We start from the raw sequence: 5,730 nt of genomic DNA on the forward strand, positions 1-5,730 counted from the left end.
ATGGAAAAATTGCAAGAACAGAGCAAGAAAATCCTAAATAACCTGAATTCCAGTTGATGAACTGGCAACATTTTGTCTCATTTGATATTCTTTCCTCCCGTACCCTCTCCTTCCCTTCCCCTCTCTTCATCTCCCCTCCTCTCCGCTCCCCTCTCTGTGTTTCTCTCTTGTTTTGGGAGCCATATTTGCACATATATTTTACTGCTTTTTGTTGCCTGACTGGTCACTGGGGCTCTAGCCACTGTTAAAAATCTTGCATTTTCCTTTCTATCCTTCAGGAAGGATAATCTCTATTGCTGTTTTTTCACACTCACTCACCACTTTTGTTTCCATTTCCACCAGGCCATTGAGGAAGATCTTGTTTCATTTCACATACTTTACTTTTTAGTTTTGCAATTTCTACTAGCTGTTTTAGTGTTTTATGTTTCTCAGTTGAGATTCTCCATCTGTTTATTTCTTACCACAGTAATTCTCTTTAAGTTCAAACATTTTCATAATTGCTGGTTTGAAGGTCTTATTTCTTAATTTCAGCTTCAATATTTGTGTAATTTCAGGTTTGATTGCTCTTGATTACTTTTTATTTTATCTACTTGCCTTATTTTCCTTCTAATTCATATGTTCAATGTTTGTTTTGTTTTGGTAATTGGTAACTGGACACTGTGAATAGTAATTATAGATACTCTGAGTTCATTTAGCTTCCTTTGAAGACTGTTGAGTTTTGTTCTATCAGGTAGTTAATTTGACTGAATGTAAACTCAGTTGTTGTTTTTTTTTTTTTTTTTTTGCAGTGGGGGAGCAGGTAAAATCTCTGTATGATGTGTGTAACTTTCCATCCATTGCTATCTGCAGAGCACCTGCTCCAAATACATAGTTTATGGAAGAACCAAAAAGGGAGGCAAAGTGTATGCACTCCTTTTGAGTCTCTCTTTTCCATGGATACTCTACCAAAATCTTCCTGACAGAATAATTCCTCTGGTAAGGCTGAACTCTGGGCTCACCTTTGCAAACTAGTTAAATTCTGAATTTCTGCTTATATTCAGGTTACCCCTCCATTGTATGATGAGAAACGTCACATAAAAATTCACGTATCATGAAGTGCAATTCCCCTTTTCAATAATTATATACCTTAAAATTCTTTTTTTTTTTTTTTCCTTATTAATGGGACTTTTTTTTTATTGGCAAAGTTTTTCAGAAAACTTTCTAAATGTATTTAAACCATTTGAATCTGTCATTCTAGTCCTATAAACTCTAATCGAGGTATCTTGATGGTTATATGTGGTATTGTTTACACAGTTATAGTAGCCACATGTAAAGCCATTACACAAATAAATAATCAATGTTAAAATTCATATGGTTTATCTTGTTTCACCATAGGAGTAAAGATCGTAAAACTGAAGTCTACATTTCAGTCCACGTTAGATTTTAACAGTATCCAAAATTTCATATAGGAGAATGGTTTATTATAAAAGACTGTACATAAAATTTAGACAACAGGTTATATACAAAATTAAGAGAACAGTCCACTTGAAAAAAATGAAGAAGGTAGCTGATCACCAGTGATACTAAAATCATGTTTAAGATTAACAAAGGCAAAATGCGTATGCAACAGTCACATTGATTTGGTAGCAATAATGGCCTTTAATTTTCAGAAATAAACATCTTGCACTAGTCTTAACATTTACTATACTGTGGTAAGTCTGAAACGCCCAGTAGTACATAACTAGAAATCCAAACAAATCATTGAAACACAGAAACCCACGACTGAGTGCTCTACTTCAGTGTCCTAGGCAACAGAGAATTATACACGATGAGAAAACACCCCTCGAACCCTCCCTTAAGGGGAGACACACAAAGTGCACATGTTGCATTTCAATTATGTCAAAAGACAGCACAGATCTGTTGGCCAGGTATATCCCTGTTCAATGATTAATACATGGCGCACCTTTTCCCCCCAATTACTGTACATTTAAAATCTTTTTATGTTGCAAGTGCCAGGTAATGGGTTAAACAGTGCCTATTCAAAAATCCATTGCATTCACTTCTACCAAAAAAAAAAATATGTAAAAGATAATTAGCATTTCCTATCATTGAATCAGTATATGACAGTCCACTGGAAAACCAGAGGACTTGGAGCAGTCCTTAAGAATCTCACCTACAGCATGTGCACTTTGACATATTATCTTAGCTTTGAAAAAGCTACTTTAGAAAAGGAGTTCAGTAGACTGACTTGTAAATAACCATCTGTGATTTTAAATTCTGCAAAAATCAGCCACTGCTATTGGGATAGGTTGAGATAAGGCTAAATTTTTTTCCAAGTTAATATATTGAGAAAATAGAACCATAATTCTGCAATAAATCGGTATCTTTTATTTATCATTATTTTTAAAGCAAACCAGTGAAGGAAACGACAAAAAAACCTTTGGTTCACTTACGTATTTATGAATGGAAAAAATTTATAATGCAAATTCACTGATTAAAAAACTTAGGTACAAATTACAACATTACAGGTAACCCTTTGTTTTTGTTTTACGTGGAGAACTTAGAGACTCAGTTCATTTCAAGAGACCTAAGTACGTGTACTCCAAGTATTACACAAATTGGAAGCATCTTGGATTGTTTTTAAGTATATTTCAATACATAAATTTGTATGCATGCTTTAAACAAACTATATTTCAAGAATGAGAGAGTCTAAACAAAAAGTATGACCAGCACCAGCATTTAAGTTTTCTGATTTTTAGTATTAGTTTGACAGAGCGTTAGTAACCATGCTGCACTGAGACATGTGATGGCACGATCTGAATCACGATTTATTAAATAGACCCCACACCCCCAGAATATTTAGGCTGGTCATCAGGTTAACAATGTGTAAGTAAGTATGTAAGCATAATCTGTGACAGGCAGCCTCGTGTAGAATGCTGCTCAGCAATCCACAAACTGCCTCAGAGATTTATGCTTATAAGTAGACATTCAATTATACCAATAAAACAGCATGTTCTGAAAATATGGGCACATTTTAAAACATTTTAAGACAATTCTGTTAACCATAATAGTCCCACAGTATGACTGAGTGATAATACGAATCTACTTTAAAAGCAAAAATTTAATCAGTATAGTGCATGATTGATTCCACATAGTTTCCTGGGAACAGACCAGTCACTCGATTGCAGACTCCTTCATACCAGCCATCGTCGTTTTTCTTTATTACATAGATGATTGCACCCTCCATAAACGACAGCTCATCATCCTTGTCTTTTGTATAATCGTATATTGCCACAACTTTCTCAATATAATTCTTGGGGGCCCAAGCAGGATCCCCATCTGCGTATGGGTCGTTATACTGAACTACTGCGGCCTCCTCATCTTCATAATCCACTGGTGGCGGCGGTGGCGGAGGTGGCGAGTCATCAAACATGGGGATGTCGTCTGGCGGAGGTGGTGGTGGTGGAGTTGGACTATCGGCAACTGGTCCAATGGTGGGTGGTGAGGGTGTAGGCACGGCGATGGGAATGCCAATACTGCTGCTGCCACTGTTCTCTCGGCTGCCACTTCCTCCGCTGCTTCCACTGTGTGTCCTCGGTCTCTGATTTAAAGAAGCCGTCCTGCCTGGACTATGCTGACTTCCCAGCCTTGCAGGACTTGTCATGTAGTCATTAGGAACTGTTGGAGGTTTAACAGGCTCAAGGGTTTTGTAAGGAGTATTTCGTCCCAGCGTCCCCCGGCCTGACATGGGAGGACTCGGTGGTTTCTGAGTAGGAGGGTTTGTTCTCGACAGCGTGCCAGTTCTTGCAGGCTGGTTATTTCCATGCTTGACACCGTGGCCCACATCATCCAGAACTGTATAGTCAATAGGTTTCCGAATATACCTTACAGGTCGCTCCATGTTCGCAGGTGCTATTATTTTGTGAGTTCTTGATGTATTCTTATTTGTTGTCAAAATACCAATCTCTCTTCGAGCCACTTTCACTTTATGAATGTCCACAGTCTGTGAGATATGATTGATGGAAGACTCCATTCTCCGGAGCTGAGAGGCTTGGATGTCCAGCAGTTGGAGCACATTGTTAGCCAATGCATTTATTTGATAAGCGACACTAGCTAGGAATTGGGTTGTATAGGCTTTGGTCTCTTCTAAAGCTTTTCTCTTGTCTGTAGCCTGTATGTAGTTGTTTTCACAGTACTCCGCTACCCGGGTCAGGTTCTGGTAACTCTCAATCAGCGCCCTCTTGCCTGACGGGATTTCCTCCTCTAGTAACATCTGCAGCTCTGCCATTTTCCACCCCTCCGCATCGCTTCCTCTCGCGTTAAAGAGACAGAGGCAACAGCAAGGTCCGCGCCTAAAATTCTACCTAATTTAGGTTTTTCTCCTTAGTATTTTCAATAGTCATTTAAAAAAATATTTTCCCAGTTTTTAATTTCTGTCTCTAAATAGATGAGCCTCATATAAGACACTACACCATAATCAAAAGCAGAACTGCTTTGCTATTAAGTAATCTATCAAATCTGTTTTCAATTCTGCATGCATTGCCATTTGAGACACCAAATACTGATGCTATGCCTATTTTGTACAAGATTTTAGCTCAGCATTTGAGTCATAAATAATTAAGTCATATTCTTTTACTTCCCCCACCTCCTCACAAAAGGAGTAAAGTAAAATAGAAGCTCAACATAGGGACCATTATTGCACCATCAACTCTGAAATCATTAACAAGTACCAAATGAGGTTAGTAATTTACTATTTTATGATGATTAGCTGAGGTTCAGGAATGAGATACAGGGCAAAGGGCTAGAGTCTACCTCAAATGACTCATTCGGAATTCCAGAATAACCTAAACATGCTAAAACTTCAATTAAAATCTTTTGGGAAATATAATTCTATTCATTTTAATGAGACTACATCTCAAAAATGAATTTTCCTATAAACTCAAAACAAACAAACAAAAAAATATTGACTAATAAATTAAAAAATGATACAGCTTTTCCTAGTTGTATTGAAAGGCAATTGACATATCAGTACAGTTCGGTTCAGTTCAGTCACTCAGTCGTCTCTAACTCTTTGTGACCCCATGGACTGCAGCACTACAAGCTTCCCTGTCCATCACCAACTTGTGGAGTTTACTCAAACCCATGTCCATTGAGGGAGTGATGCCATCCAACCATCTCAACCTCTGTCATCCCCTTCTCCTCCCACCTTCAATCTTTCCAAGTACCAGGGTCTTATCAAATGAGTTAGTTCTTCGCATCAGTGGCCAAAGTATTGGAGTTTCAGCTTCAGCATCAGTTCTTCAAATTAATATTCAGGACTGATTTCCTTTAATATGGACTGGTTGGATCTCCTTGCAGTCCAAGGGACTCTCAAGAGTCTTCTTCAACACCACAGTTCAAAAACATTAATTCTTCAGCACTCAGCTTTCTTTATGGTCCAACTCTTACATCCATACACGACTACTGGAAAAACCATAGCCTTGACTAGACAGACCTTTGTTGAAACTAATGTCTCTGCTTTTTAATATGCTATCTAGGTTGGTCATAAATTTCCTCCAAAGGAGTATATCTCTGTTAATTTCATGGCTGCAGTCACCATCTGAAGTGATATTAGAGTCCCCAAAAATGAAGTTTGCCACTGTTTCCACTGTTTCCCCATTTATTTGCCATGAAGTGATGGGACCAGATGCCATGATTTTAGTTTTCTGAATGTTGAGCTTTGAGCCAACTTTTTCACTCTCCTCTTTCACT

The 5,730-nt window shown here is 37.9% G+C and overlaps 1 pseudogene across 1 annotated transcript; it reads right to left on the reverse strand.

Moving 5' to 3' along the window:
• Window positions 1–1,438: 1,438 nt before the first annotated feature.
• LOC147346503 (abl interactor 1 pseudogene) lies at window positions 1,439–4,326 on the reverse strand (annotated as a pseudogene). Its single transcript, XR_015152676.1, has one exon. The product of XR_015152676.1 is annotated as an abl interactor 1 pseudogene (transcript).
• Between the last annotated feature and the right edge of the window lie 1,404 nt (window positions 4,327–5,730).

Source organism: Bos grunniens, chromosome 23 (assembly GCF_055505025.1).
Source record: "Bos grunniens cultivar Pamir isolate PY7600 chromosome 23, Bosgru_T2T1.0, whole genome shotgun sequence".
In the NCBI taxonomy this organism is placed as follows: Eukaryota; Metazoa; Chordata; class Mammalia; order Artiodactyla; family Bovidae; genus Bos; species Bos grunniens.